We start from the raw sequence: 16,763 nt of genomic DNA, 5'->3' as shown, positions 1-16,763 counted from the left end.
TTAAGTGAACTAGAAAGGGAAATTAGAGATTACCTTTCCCTAGATAATTATCTTAAATGGCGGACAATTATCCGGGGTTTTAATTGTTTAAGGTTACATAGCAAATACTTTTTCTTTTTTCCCAGATTTCCAGGAATAAAAAGGTTAGATTTGGAGATGGTTAAGCGTTATACTTGTATTCATTTGTAGTGGCATTTTGTGTGACGACTTTGATATGGTTAAGTGTTATACCTGCTTGCATTCATTTGTAATGGCATTTAATGTGACTAAGGCCCCATTTGTCCATAGAAACCAAAAAAAAAAAAAAAAATCACTTTTTTTGGAATTTTGGAGTTGGAGTTGGAGTTGTGTTTGACCATAGTTTTTGAAATTGTAGTTTTTGATGAAATGTAGTTGTAAAAAAGTGATTTTTTTTGAAAAATAAGTTTTTGAAATTCCGGAATACAACTTTAAGTTATATTCAAAATTCTTATGGCAAACGCTCAAAAGTAAAAAAAAAAATTCGGAATAAAGTGAATAATTCTTATGGCCAAACGCCTACTAAGTACCACATCGCTGGAAAGCAAAAGAAAGAAGAAGCTGAAGTCATATAAAATAAGAGGGTGGTGGATCATGGATACATACTTACCTGGACGGGGTTATTGGGCGACCAAGAAGGCCCATGGCATAAGTTGGTGACCTCCGTTGCACTTTGGAGGGGTGTCCACTTAAGATCTGCCCAAGTGGCAGAGTCTACGTCATAATTTGTGATAGTGGGGGCCTGCGCTCGCGCGGCCCCTGCCCAATTCTTAAGCCCAAAGTTTTCTTGCCCAGTCCGCTTTATTGTTTTGGGCCTCTATTCCGTGAATTGATTGTTATTTTGTTTTGGCCCAACTCACTGGTTAGTTTGGTCCAAATCACTGATTTTTGATTCAGGAAACACTAGATTACATATTAAGAATCACTAAATTATCAACGTTTTCTGTTTATAAAATACCATTCCAAAAAGGAGTTATTGTCTGCAATTACTCAAATATACCGTGATCAAAGAAACAAATGCACATTAACCAATATAGAAGTACGTATAATTAACTTTGTTTAATAGTTTAAGAAGAAATAATTGTTAAAAAGGCTGGGTTATCACTTAAAAATATTATCCTTTCCTACAGTAGTATCTCCCCCTTTTTCTCTTTTTTTGTCAAAAGTGTGTACGGTGAAAACCGGGGTCTCGACCCAATGGCCGAAGGTTCGGAGTAAGAATGAGGGGAGATGGGTCAGTATGAGCTCGACTAGTCGGACACGAAAGTTCCGGTCTCAGCCATTCGGACACAGCAAGGTCCGAGGAGTGATGTTTCACGTTGATACGTCCAAGAAATCCAGCCCGTTGCGGATTTCTCTCCGCACGACGCGTCTCGCAGCTGTCAAGCCCGAGATTTAGGGAATCACTATCCACGATGATTTAGTTATCATGTAAAATACAAATACTTGTACTATAAATAGGGAGGTAAATCCTCAGGAGAAGGCATCTCATGTTTTTTACTTTCTTCTACATCTTTATACTAAACCCTAATTCTTAAGCTCTGTAAGCATCAAAGGGAATAGAATTTTATACCAATTGGCTCGGGTTCAAAGTGCTTTGGCCTGGTTTGGATCAGACGTCGAGCTGTTCTTCAAATCCACTGAGACTATCTCTTTACTTTCTTGTCATTAATATTTATCTATCGTTGTTATTCCTTTATTTTACAAACGAATCAAACCACGTATCCTTTGAACCACATACAAATTGAATTGTTACCTTTTTAAGGGGTAAACAAAAAGCATAGCTAGTGAACAATTTTAAATGAAGCATATGCATAATTGTTTGAATTCTCTTCGCCGCGAAAATTACACGATATATATATATATATAATATCAAAATTAAAGTTTATGTATATTTAATAAATGTTAGATCTGCTGTATTTACTTCTTTATGTGTTGGATTCTGCGCAAGAAAACCTGCCATTACTGTAAAGTATGTATATACATAGCATATTGTATGTCTGTTATGTATGATGGCTTCGAGCAATGCATGCATGTCTAGTAAATGGAGCTTCATATCAGGTCCTTAAATCTAACCAATGTATTTCTCCGCATTTCATCATGCGATGGACAAATGTGTACAAAGAGTACAAGGAGTAGGGGCAATAGGATGGAAATTGATGGGACTAATTAGCATTTTAATATTAAAAAATGGGTCATAAAGTGCCTATTATGTCCAAATGACTTCTGCATGTTAAAAGGCAGAAAGTTACTCCACTTCCTACGGTTTTTTGTGCCATAACATTTCCATTGACCACTACTTCATTACTCATTTATTTTGTGGAAGAATGTGGTAATAATATTCTTGTAACTCTTCTCTCCATTAACTCAATATTCATGCACATTCTTCTTGTAACTTCTAAATAATAATTCTTTCATTTATCTACCTACTTTACTACCCTATTCATATCAAATTAATTCAAGGATGATTTCCCTAGCTATAAATAGTTAGTCATCCTTAACTTGTGGGTGTAGAGAAAAATATATTTTGGAGAGTTCTTAAAAAGTGAGGAAAATAAAAGAGAGTTTATTAGTTGAAGAAAGGTGTTCTTCTTTTGGTGGAGCTTTGGACTCAACATCTTGTCCGCAGTTTGTTGAGTTATACGACGTGATCGGGCCGTTGTATCCCGGAGGAGACAAGTCGAAAGATTACACGTCTGGACTGGTAGATTTGCTTTGCGATGGGCTTGAATCTCCTTAAAGAGAGCGAGATATCCGCGCTCACCCGAAGATATTTTTATTTCTTCATTTTATTTTTCAATTGTAATTGTAATTTCATTGTATCCGCGCCTCAGCCGAAGATATTTTTATTTCTTCATTTTATTTTTCAATTGTAATTGTAATTTCATTGTAATATCACCAACAATTTTAAGGAGAATTCATATGGCTACAATTGAAAAATCGGCGGATGTCAAAGTAGGAGATCTTAACAAGCCATTTCGGTTCAACGGTACTCATTTTAAGAGATGGAAGGGGTAAAGTACTTTTCTACTTAAGTCTTCTCAATGTTTCTTATGTGTTAACTGAGAAGAATCCAAATAAAGTAGACAACTCTTCCATGAATGATGAAGAACTTATTTCTCTTCAAGAAAAAATTGAAAAGTACGATGAAGATTCATACAAGTGTCGGTATTATCTACTTAATTGTCTATCGATAATTTTTATGATTATTATGATAGAACTTACTCTACCGCAAAGAAAATTTGGAAAGCGTTGCGAGTAAATATGATACCGAGGGAGGGTTGGGAGCGAAAAATATATCGCTAGTAGATTTTTTCGTTTCCAAATGGTGGACAACAAATCGGTGCAGATCAAGCTCAAGACTTTATAATGATTGTTGGAGAGCTTTAGGTCCGAGGAGATTAAAATTGAGATAACCTTATTGTTTGTGGCATAATAGATAAACTTCCACCTTCATGGAAGGAATTTCAAAAAACTATGCGCCACAAACAAAAGGAAACCTCTCTTGAGACGTCGATTATGCGAATCCGTGGAGAGCGAAGAGGCAAGAGGCCAAGATGCACTTTTGCAAACGGAAGAGAGCAACTTACAACCCGTCACAAATAAGGTAAATTTAATTACTTCAAATAATGCTGCTCCTAATGCTAACAAAAATACCTCTATGAAGCCTAAGAAGAAAATATTCAAGAAAAATAACGGTAGACCTCCCAAGAAAAATAATGGTGGTAACAACCAAGCACAAAATCAACAAGCACAAGATGGAGGACCATGCTTTGTCCGTGGCAAGAGTGGGCATATTGCTCGATTTTGCAAGTTTCGAAACGTGGTCCTACACCTCAAAGAACGTTACCGAAGAGCCACTTGTGGCGGTGATAATGTATATAATATGGTTGAAAATGTTGATGGATGGTGGCTGATTCGGTGCAAAACCGTCATGTTCCAAGCTATGACAAAGATTGGTTCAAAGTGTATACTCCATTTGAGGAGCCCAAAACCATCATGCTTGGTGATTCTCACACTACTCAAGTGAAAAGGGAGATGTCGAGTTGAGCTTTACCTCAGGAAGGGTGTTAACTTTAAAAGATGTACTTTATACTCCTTCCATGAGAAAAAATTTGATGTCTAGTTTTCTTCTTAATAAAGCAGGCTTCAAACAAATTATTGAGTCTGATCAATATGTAATAGTGAAGAAAGGTATTTTTGTGAAAGGGGTATGTTTGTGACGGGATGTTTAAGTTGAATGTTGAGATGAATAAAGTTACTAATTCTCGTTTACATGCTTTCTTCCACTAATTTTGGCATGCTCGTTTGTGTCACATTAATAATCGTTATGTGGGAATCATGAGTAGTTTAGGATTAATCCCAATGATTAAAAAGGATTTTGAAAAATGTGAAGCTTGTAGTAAAGCCAAAATCACAAAAAGGCCTCATTTTCAAGTTGATAGAAAAAACTCGAATTATTAGAGTTAATTCATACCGATATTTGTGAACTTGGAGGAATTTTAACTCGTGGAGGAAATAGATATTTTATTACTTTTATTGATGATTTTTCTAAGTATACATATGTTTTCTTGATGAAAAATAAAAGTGATGCTTTTGAAAATTTTAAAATTTATCTCCATGAAGTTGAAAATCGCCTTTGGTAGAAAAATAAAAAGAATTAGAAGCGATAGAGGCCGTGAATATGAGTCTAATGAGTTTAATTCTTTTGTTAGATCATTGGGAATAATTCATGAAACTACTCCACCTTATTCTCCCGCGTCTAATGGTGTAGCGGAGAGAAAAAAATAGAACTTTGGTCGAGTTGACAAATGCCATGCTTATTGAGTCTAGTGCACCTTAAATTTTTTTGGGTGAAGCTATTTTAACTCGCTTGTTATGTGTTGAATCGTGTGCCTCATAAAGACTAAATTGACACCATTTGAGTTGTGGAAAGGTCACAAGCCAAATTTGGGATATCTAAGAGTTTGGGGGTTGTCTAGCTTATGTAAGGCTAACGGATCCCAAAATAAGTAAATTGGGTAAAAAAGTTACTACTTGTGCTTTTCTTGGTTATGCTTCAAATAGTACAAATGTACCATAGATTTTTTAGTCTTGAAGATAATATAATAATAGAATCGAGTGATGCTATTTTTCATGAAAATAAATTTCCATTTGATTCTAAAAATAGTGGGGTCACAGACTAACGAAAATATTTTGTCACTACCTAGTTCTTCTACTTCCGTTTTGAAAAATAAAGAAAGTGATGATTTTGAGTTAAGAAGAAGTAAAAGAGCTAGAGTAGAAAAAGATTTTGGTCCTGATTTTTATGTTTTTAATATTGGAAATGACCCTCTCAATTTACAAGAAGCTTTATCTTCACATGATGCTATTTTTGGAAAGAGGTCAGAAATGATGAAATGGAATCACTTATTTCCAATAAAACTTGAAGTTAGTTGATTTACCACCGGGTTGTAAAACAATTGGTTGTAAATGGGTCCTTAGAAAAAAGTTAAAACCGGATGGCTCTGTTGATAAATATAAGGCTAGACTAGTTGCTAAAGGTTTTAAACAACTAAGAAGGCCTAGAATTTTTTGATACTTTTTCTCCGGTAACTAGAATTACATCCATAAGACTTTAATTGCTATTGCTGCAATTTTTGATTTGCATATTCACCAAATGGATGTAAAACCGCTTTTTTAAATGGGGACCTAAATGAGGAAATTTATACGGAACAACCCCGAAGGTTTTATTGGAAGCAAAGCCAAGAAAGCAAAAGGTGTAAACTTACTAAATCCCTATATGGCTTGAACATGATTGCACCAAAGCAATGGCATGAGAAATTTGATTCCCGCATGATTGAAAATGGTTTTAAAACAAATGAGTGTGATAAGTGTATTTATCATAAGTCTTGAATAATTCACATGTTATTGTTTGCCTCTATGTTGATGATTTATTGATCTTTGGCTCTAATATAATGTTATTGGTGAAACTAAAAATATTCTTAGAAGCCATTTTGATATGAAAGATCTTGGTAGGCAAATTTTATTCTTGAATAAAAATTACTAAAACATGTGATGGAATTTTCTTGACCTTGTATCATTATGTTGAGAAAATTTTGAAAAAATATAACTTTCTTGATTAAAAGCATGTTACATGTTGTAACTCCTTTTGATTCAAGTATTCACTTGTTTCTGTTCAAAGTGAAAATGATGTGATAAATCAAAAGGAATATGCTAGCTAATTGGAAGTTTGAGATATGTGACCGATTGCACTAGGCACGATATTGCGTGATAATACGAATGAGTACTTAGTAGGTTTTACAAGCAAGCCGTAATGAACATTGGCATGCCATAACGAGAGTTATGAAATATTTAGTTGGTACAAAACCTATGGCTTGTTTTATAAAAAATATCCTGCTGTATTGAAGGCTTTTCGATGCATTGGAACACTTTATCCGTGATTCCGTTCTACCACCGGTTATATTTTTACGTTGGTAGGTGGTGCTATTTGTTGGAAATCAAAAAAGCAAACTATTATTGCTAACTCTACCATGGAGGCCGAACTAATTGCTTTAGCTTCGGCAGCAGTGAAGAAGCGAATTGGTTAAGAGATTTATTATTTCAAATTCCTTATTTTGAAAAACCAATTCCTCCTATTTTAATTCATTGTGATAGCACCGCTAATCAGAGTTCAAAACCGTATTATAACGGTAAATCCGGATCTATAAGGAGAAAGCACAAGATTAGAGATCATATTTGACAAATGGTACCATTAACGTTGATTATGTCAAATCTTGTGATAATCTTGCATCCACTAACCAAGGCCTTGGCAAGAGAAAAGGTACCTGAGCACATCGGGGGATGGGATTGAAGCCCATAAATTCATGAGTCGTATATGAGGAAACCCAACTCGGGGACTAGGAGATCCTATAACCGGTTCAATGGGAAAAAGAACGAATCATATGATGACTTTTTGAGAAAATGCACTATTTTATTTATTCCCTCCCTATGGTATGGGTGCATTATTCTCAGTAATGGTTTGTGGAGGTTGAGTTTATAAACTCTTAATGAAATTCTCGTAGCTCGTATGAGTGGGGTGTTAAATTCTGAGAAGCACCCTTGACGTTTCACCTATGTGAGTGTGGAAGTAGGCCGCTTCCTATGAGAATTAGTCTCGTTCTCAAAAGCACTCATGAAACCGGGATAGCACAAGGCCGTAATGTCTTTGGCCGTTAAAGCTCATGTTAACACCTTGATTATTATGTAAGCAATAATTCTTTATTTCCCTAAAGCGATCATAGTTCAAGTCCGAGACCACTACGGCTCGGAGTAAAGATTATTGTTTTACTAAATGGAGGTTCAATGCGAGCACACCTTCATTATGCATAATAGTCTCTCCTTCCACTAATAAACTCTCTTATATTAATATGAAAATGAGTGGGGGATTGATGGGACTAATTAGCATTTTAATATTAAAAAAATGGGTCATAAAGTGCCTATTATGTCCAAATGACTTCTGCATGTTAAAAGGCAGAAAGTTACTCCACTTCCTACGGTTTTTTGTGCCCCATTTCCATTGACCACTACTTCATTACTCATTTATTTTGTGGAAGAATGTGGTAATAATATTCTTGTAACTCTTCTCTCCATTAACTCAATATTCATGCACATTCTTCTTGTAACTTCTAAATAATAATTCTTTCATTTATCTACCTACTTTACTACCCTATTCATATCAAATTAATTCAAGGATGATTTCCCTAGCTATAAATAGTTAGTCATCCTTAACTTGTGTAGAGTAGAGAAAAATATATTTTGGAGAGTTCTTAAAAAGTGAGGAAAATAAAAGAGAGTTTATTAGTTGAAGAAAGGTGTTCTTCTTTTTGGTGGAGCTTTGGACTCAACATCTTGTCCAGAGTTTGTTGAGTTATACGACGTGATCGGGCTGTTGTATCCTGGAGGGGACAAGTCAGAAAGATTACACATCTTTGGACAAAGAGATTTCTTCTTAGCAAGGCTTGAATCTCCTTAAAGAGAGCGAGATATCCGCGCATAAGTAGAAGATATTTTTATTTCTTCATTTTATTTTTCAATTGTAATTGTAATTTCATTGTAATATCACCAACAGAAATCATGGCTAATTCAGTGCTATCACCTATGTACATGATTGTGTTCTTTAAAAGCATAATTATACTTTTTTCACACACACCTCTGGCAAATTAAAGTTCAGCAAGAATAGGATGGATTAGTATATATTACTATAGAAATTAATGTATATAGCTTGTCATTCTTCTAACCTATATGACACATACAACAAAATTGCGATAACTAAAATAATTCTTACCATCATATAATATATACGATACTTACTGATCAAGGGAATCTTTTTTAATCAATTTTCGATAAAGGAAAAAGCTCTCAAGCTTTTATACCTATATCGACCATCAATAATCTGTATTAGATTGTTAGTCATGAGTGTCCGTTTAATGACAATCTTCTTGTTTAAGTTGTTTGTGCATTTTCCCGCCTTAGTTTTAATGTTTTTTTTTTTCCTGGTATACTGCCAATCAAATTTCCATTCACACACAGACACACATATATATGAGTCTTAAAAGAGAAAATATATCACTCCTCTGCTCATAAGTAAATTTAAATCTTAAGAATCCAGGTTAATTACAAGACTTATGTTGAGAAAGATGACTATGTATATATAGTTCATTAGAACATTTTATTCAATGCTCAAATGTTAAATAAGATAACTAAGTAACGTGAGAGTGATATGTAGTGGTTCTATAATTGCAACATCTATCGTGAAACCCCTAGACTAGACAAATAATGTTACTGCAGTGAATGAAATGATACTGAAGTCTCTGTAGGGTGTGGCCCTTTAATTTATGATGATTAATTGTGTGCACCAAGTAATAATTACTTAGTGACACAGACATTTACACAAAATTAAATTAAACTTGCTTTCTAAGCTTCATTATTTTCCAATTTCATCGCTAAAAGTTTATAATTATCCTTTTTCTGGTTGGTCCATTCCTTTTTTGCTTCTTTTCTTTCGATCTACTTCTTCTCTTCATCATACTTTCCACCAAGTTCCTTTAATTTCTCCTTCCAAGCAGAAAGGCATACATTTGAGTGGTTATTATATGGTAACAGGTAAGCACACATGACTTTAACAGAACTAACTAATCATATTGTCGAATGTGGTAAGTGTAACAAGTACGATTTGTGATGAAGTGGACTTTCTTGAAGAAATAGACAAATGTAATTTGAGTTCAAGAACATAATGTACATAGAAATTTAAGGCGTTAAATTGGAAACTACAAAAGTTTAAAAAAGGAGAATTCCTTTTAGTAAAGAAAGTGTTTGGATTCGATAATCCGATTATGTGAATATGACTTTTACTTTTGAGATTATATAATGGAAATGGTATATCTTATGAGATAAGAATGACGCAAGTTTCTGCTTTTATAGTATTGTAGATAAAAAGCATGGGATCAATAATCAAGTTTCTTGTTCAATCACTAATACCTTTAGTCCGAAAAAGAACCTTTTGTGACGACTTCTTTTCTTTTCTGGCAAAAGAAATTAAAGCTCACAAAAGAAAGTTAAGAGTTTAAAATTTTTGGTATTCCTAGTTTTTAAAATTTTTGGTATTCCTACTTTTTCTTTTTTACTTTTAGCAATTATTGATATTGTGTATACCCAAATGGAATAGACACCCTTAGACATGATAAACATTATACACTTTATTCTTTTTGTCTCTATCAAGATTAAGTGACGAATGACGGAGATCCGACACTGCTTGGCAATTTTTTTGTATTTTATATGTATAATATAATATACATTTTTTTATAAAAGAAATTGTATGTATACTATGATGAAATTGCTTAAAATAATATAACATATATATTAATTCGATACAAGCAAAGCTTCAAAATCGCCAAAGTCTTAAACTCAAACTACTTAATTAAAGCCTTATTAATAGTAGCAGACACTGCTTATGTAAAATTATGTGTACGCCTGCGCAAAGCCTCAAGGTCAGTTTTAGTTTCCTTGATCGAAATTAAAATCCTACCACAAAAATGTCATTCTTGTATCAAATCTGATCAATATAATACATACATTAATTACCATAATATATATATATATTCGGATACATATATGCAAACAACATTCTAGTGGTTTAAAAAAAAAAAAAAACACAAAAACCAAAGTAGAAAAACGAGGTCCATGAAATGAAACATGGAAAATTAAGAAAACGAAAGGAAAAATATTTAAATAACTACTAATTTAGTGTATATATTATTAACCAACCACATCAACCTTGATGGTGCACGATAATAGTCGCCGGAAAATGGTGGCGAAAGCAGCACATGATGTCTCTTTAGCCTTTCTAAGCCCTTCACATTTTCTTTTCCGGCCACCACTTGAATTAATATTACTACCACCAATATTATTATTACGAGCCTTTTTCTTTTTTCCGTAGCATTTCATTGATGCTTTCTCGTTTACCGACTCTTCTTCTCTTGAAAAAGTGTAACTTCTTAAGTATAATTGCCTGCATGAAATACTGTCCACCACCTTTGGATGAGCACGAGTAGTGTTATTGTGGTTCATTCTTGAACTGACGGACTTTATAAACTCAGCATCGGATTCCGGCCATTTATAGAGGTTTATGTATGTGGCTCTTACCGGTGCTGCTCTGGTGGCGATGTCGTTAACGCAAGTTGATATGCAGGTGGAGGCCATGATCTTGATTTTTCGGCAAGTGTAGTATGAGTACTGGAAACAACGCTTAGGTTTCAAGAGATGTTTGTGTTTTTGTTGGGGTTTTTGTGTGAAGGAGAGAAGTATAATATAGGTGTGGAGAGAGAAGCTAAGGGGGTGAGAGAGCCATGTTGCTGGGGTTGAGAGAACTATATATACATGTATGATAGAGTGGTCAAACTTACAAAATTTGTAGTCAAATTATATAAAAATAAGTTTTTATACGAAATACAATTTGGATTTCGAGAGTCAAACTTATTTATTTTAACCGTGAATTCGGACATACAATCTTTATGTTTTTTGAAAAATAATTACATATTTAAAAACATCATAAAAAGTATTATAAGTTACAATAATTAACAATTTAAAATATTTACCGGTCATAAAAATAAATTGCAGTCAAAGATTTCTTGTTTAACTCTCGAAATTCGAACTGTATCACATAAATTGAGACCGAGGAAGTACCTATTTTGTCGTAAAGGAGAATTTTGAGATCATTGAGATGTAGTGAAATTCATGAGTGATTGAATTATTTTTACTTCAAGGGGTTTTATGCATTAGGTTTGGTAGGTACTGTAGGTGTGTAGGTGGTGAAAATATGCAATAATTTGGCATCATTCGCAGGAGTACTGGAAGACATCTGTATAGTACTCCCTCTGTGTCAATTTATATGAACCCATTTCCTTTTTAGTTCGTGCCAAAATGAATGGCCTCTTTCCTAATTTGGAAACAAATGCACTTTATGAAATGATTTACAACCACACAAATATTCAAGACTTATTTTGAACCACAAATTTCAAAAGTCTTCACTCTTTCTTAAATGTCGTGCCCAGTCAAATGGGTTCATATAAATTGAAACGGAGGGAGTATTAATTTTTAATATTTTAAAAATAAGGTGAAATTAACTTAAATTGGTACCTCCTGTTTAGTTTCCAACGACGAAGGGGAGCATTAATTTGGAGTAGCGATAAAGTTGTTTTTGTATGACTTATGTTTATCGGTCTTAAGCTGTGAAATCATAATTTTATAAGATATAATGCCTAAATCACACTTTCTTGAAATACGATCGTCCCTGAGCCCTACGTGAAAGCGAGATGTTTCGTACGCTCAAATGTATTTTTTCTTCTTTTTAGTTGCGAAAAATCTCGGAATTCAAACATATGTAGTGAAATTCAGTCATGCAGTATGCTTCACTTGTTCGTGTTACTGGATATGAATAGTATATTTGACTTTTACTTGGACACTCCAGCCAATAAAAGAAACTAAAATGATTGCGTATATATGAATTGTTCTAAATATTACTCCTTTAATACTTTATGACATTATGTCGCACTACTTGTCCAGGCACACACAATTAATTACCTTCCCCACAATTAGTATGCACCTCCCTCCTGCCATTGAATTGGGAACTTTCAGTTTTTGGTAAAAGATGATTCGTTTTGATTAATGAATATTGAGCTCGTATCATGGTGGCTTATAATTTAATCTTTCTTCTTACGTCTATACTAAGTTTATATGAAACTGGGGAACTAACATTTAAATAGTAGAGTAAATGTTTGAACGACTTTCGAATGACCAACAGCAAGATTTTCAAATTAAGAACACCATCAAGAATATCGACTAATTCAGTATGAATTAATACCATTTACATATATATTGTGGAATTTCAGTATTAAATTTCCAGCATACATCAAAGTTGTAGGTTGTGACGTCCGGGCATACTGCACCAGCAAACAAAGAAATTGACAAATAATAAAAAAAGAAAAAATTAACTTATACACTGACACTTACACTAGATGCAAAATTTAATCTTGTATATATAGAAGGTTGTTTTATTTTTCAGATTCTACGTCTTATTTAGACTCTCTAGGTTCTTTGACATGGCCACCTTAAAATAACAACTCAATGAGAAGGCCAACTCTCATATCCTTTTTTATGTTCCTTTATCGAGAAGAATGTTATAAGTTGCACCATTATTGACATTATATTCCAGATGGTTGTGCTTGTAAATACGAGATGCCCACAACAATATTCAAAGCTCGCACAAGATGTGAATATGCCTTACCTCATTGGATTTGGCTAGGTTTTAAAGTGTTATCTTCAGATTGAATCCTGAGTCATGCTATTAAAACTCGAACAGGCCTTAGGAATGCCAAGAACCTATAACCTTCAACTTAGTAATGCTGAGAAAATTAAATAGTTGAAGAAAAAATAGTACTCAAACAAAATGGAGCTTTTATTCCAAAACCGTCATAGACATGTTAGAAAATTAATATTATCTTAAAAGGGAATGTCCATCAATAGTTGGGAAACGTTATTTAATTTTAAACTAAATTTTTTTCTATCAAATTCTTATTTAGTATATTATTTTATCTTATAAGAGTATTTAATAGGGTCAAATTAGCCGTTATAGCTAATCGTTAACTAGTCCCTGGAGAATTATGTATTCCTTTAAAGAAAATTGAACTACCATACCTACCAAGATACCCACCACAACTGTGGAGTAAACAAAGAACAAAAAGACTCACATTTAGCTCACGGTAACATTAACTGAAGAATGCATACTATATACCATCAATATTACAATAAAAAACAGAACCCCATAGAATTTGAAAATGAGTGAGCTCTATACATAAAACAAGTTAGCACATTAAGAATCGTCATATAGCAGCATTGTCACCAAGTACACACATATTGGAACATACAAGCTTATATTGAATGAAATTTATACAGAGGATTCACATAATTAACCTAAATTATTGAGGTTTCAAATGCGAGTATCTTTGTTATATGCAATTAGTGTATGCTTGAAACCAACAACATTGATTTCAAGGAAAAGATAGACTGAGAGATAGTTAGAACTTGAATCCTTCTGTCCCCATACATTTTAAGTTCAGCAAATTGTGTAATATCTAATAGATGCATATCTTTCCAATTAACCGCTCCTATATAAATGTTTTGAAACGCTTTCGAATGAACAAAAGAAAAGATTTTCAAAGACTATCATAAAGAATATGGACTACTTCGTTATGGATACCATTTACATAGAAGAACTTGACTTGTGGAATAGCCACAAGACTAACTTTTCCAAAGTTACGCAAAACCGTAGGTTGAGACGTCCGGGTATACTACATGTACACAAGCAAACAAGAAATCGACAAATTCAAATAGAAACGGAAGATTTAATTTATATATACTGAAATTGACACTAGTAGTGAAATTTAGTTTTTCATATAGAATGTTGTTTTACTTTCCAGATTCTACTTCTTATTTAAAGACTATCTGTTCCTAGACATGGCCACCTTAAAATAACAACTCAATGGGAATACCAGCTCTCATATCTTTTCCTTATGTTCCTTTATCGAGAAGTATGTTATAAGTTGCACCATTATTGACATTCCGGATGGTTGTGCTAGCAATACGAGATCTACCATGGCAATCATAGCTCAAACGTGATGTGAATATACCTCACCTCATTGGATTTAGCTAGGTTTTAATGTTGTATCTTCTAGTCGAATCCAGAGCCATCTCTCAAAACTAGAACAGCCCTCGTGAATGCCATGTACCTACTACAAACTTCAACTTAGTAATGTTGAGAAAAATAGTCGAAGCAAAAATAGTACTCTAACAAAATGGAACTTTCTTCCGAAACTCGCCAAAGACATGCTACAAAATTAATATTATCTCAAAAGGAATGTCCATCATTAGTTAGGAATTTTTTTAAAATAAAGTATTATGGTTTACATCTAGTTCTTATTCAAGTAAATTATTTATCTTACATGTAAGGTCAAACTAGCCATTGGAGAATTATTAGGATCAAACTAACCGTTGGAGAATTAATAGATCAAACTAACCGTTAGAGCTAGTCATTGAGGAACACCTATATATACAAGGTGTTTTGAAGACTTGTATATAGATTACTTCTAAGTCATTTTTCTTTCTCCTCTCTCTTCTTATACGTTGGTTTTTCTTTCTTGAGTTTTTATTCCTAGTTTATAACCGATGAGCTTGTTGAAATCTTGGTGATAGCCTTAATTAATTCCCAATTTATATTTCCGTTTGAGTGTTTGGTTGATCACATATGATCACAAGGGAACATATCTACTCTGCCCAACATATCATGCGTCATGTTAGTGAACTCCTTGATCCTATTACCTTTCCTTAAGCAAAGGATCAAGAAGTTGGAGGACCAATTGAGGAAGGTAAGGAAAGAGAACAGGATCAAGGGATTCACTAACATGATGTATTATATGTTTGGTGGAGTAGATATGTCCCCTAACATACATCCTCATGGTCTCAATGATTTCACTTATGTGATCAATCAAACCTCAAACGGATATATGAAATGATGGAAAAGAAAGTTGGTAAAGTGGATTTCAAACCGAATGGCCTTCAACCCTTTATTGGACAAATGATTCCTGATAGGACCAACGTCGAGAGACCAAGAGCTCCTTTGTTAGTTCCTCTTGTAGCTCCAACACCGATTGTTCCTCCAATGGCTTCACCAATGGTTCCTTCATTCGTTCCTCTATCAATGTTTCCTCTGGTGGACTCCTCGAGGTGCCTCTCTGTTTTGGGTCTAATTTGTTAATTTATATATGGAAAGTGTGCTCATATATCTTTCTCTAATTTGAATCAATGTTTGCGGTCTAATTTGTTGATCAATATATGAGAGGTGTGCTCATATATTTTCCTCTAATTTGAGTCAATGTTTTGATTCCATATGTCCATGCCAATTTTCCGTTTTCCAAACTGATATACATCATTGCACTTCAATTAGAGTACTAAAGAGTTCAGCAATTATAACACATGCTACGTGCAATGCTATTTTGTGACCCAAATACTCATTTCAAAAATGAAGACCATAAGAAAACATACTGTAACAAGTTAAAGACCACCTAAGAACTTAGATGAGAAAATTAAACCACTATTCCACTAAGATATCCATCACAATTAAAAACTATGAAGTAAATAAGGAACGACAAATTCATTCTTAGCTCAAGATGACATTAATTGAAAATGCACACTAACCATCAAGAATACACTCAAAACATACACTTGATATTAGGTGGACACATAATTGTGTTGTATGTGTTTCTTATGGTCGTCATCCTCAAAATGAGTATTTGGGTTACAGCAGAGCATTGCTGGCCACATAGGCTTAATTCCTTAGCTCTTCCATACTCCAAACAGAAACTCAATGGAAATATATCAGCTTGAAAAACAATAATGAACTTTTCATAATAAAATCACCAGACATAAGGAAGCAGAAAATTGGATCAAATTAGAGGAAAACATACGAGGATTAAGTAGGTTGTCCAATAAAATAAAGATGCACCTTTTAGAACCTTCATTCATACATATTGAAACATACTATCATATATTGAATGAAGGGTAAATAGAGGAATCACATAATTAACCTAAGAAGTTGGGATTTCAGATGTACTTAAAACTTGAATCCTTCTATCAAGTACATCAAGAAGGTTCAAAAAATACTACTAATTGCTTAAAAGGAATATATATTAAGTATTGAAACACACCCTTCTCTTTAGGTGTTTCTTATGGTATGAAGAACCATCTACGTTTTCTTTAAAGATTTGTTCATTTCTTCCACTTTCAAAAAATTAGCAATAGGATTGACAGAGTCAATCATATCTAATTTAATAAACTAAAATTTATTTATAAGAAGATCAGCAATATCTTCAAGTAAATTCTTGATCACGGTTGAGGCAAAGATGATGTGAACAGGTAACAATCTCAATCTACTATTGTCATATGAGGTGCTCATAATGGACTAAAGGTAAAACGAAAAATAATACTAAATGTTTTTGCTAAAGACAAATTTATTATAAATTACGTAAAATGTAAGTTTTCTTCTTCTTCTTCTTCTTCTTCTTTTCCAACTATTTGCTTCTCTCTCTTTTTGGAGATGTAGTTTTCTTTATTTGTAAGACGGGTAATGAAAATATTAAAAGCAATAAATTTTG

The 16,763-nt window shown here is 33.5% G+C and overlaps 1 non-coding gene across 1 annotated transcript; it reads left to right on the top strand.

Moving 5' to 3' along the window:
• Positions 1 to 620: 620 nt before the first annotated feature.
• Positions 621 to 781, top strand: LOC132054954 (U1 spliceosomal RNA). Its single transcript, XR_009414428.1, has one exon. It is a non-coding gene; the product is annotated as a U1 spliceosomal RNA (small nuclear RNA).
• The last annotated feature ends 15,982 nt before the right edge of the window (positions 782 to 16,763 follow it).

This window comes from Lycium ferocissimum, chromosome 4 (assembly GCF_029784015.1).
Source record: "Lycium ferocissimum isolate CSIRO_LF1 chromosome 4, AGI_CSIRO_Lferr_CH_V1, whole genome shotgun sequence".
NCBI lineage: Eukaryota > Viridiplantae > Streptophyta > Magnoliopsida > Solanales > Solanaceae > Lycium > Lycium ferocissimum.
The sequence above is the reverse complement of the archived record's forward strand: the minus strand, read 5'-3'. Positions and strand labels throughout refer to the sequence as shown.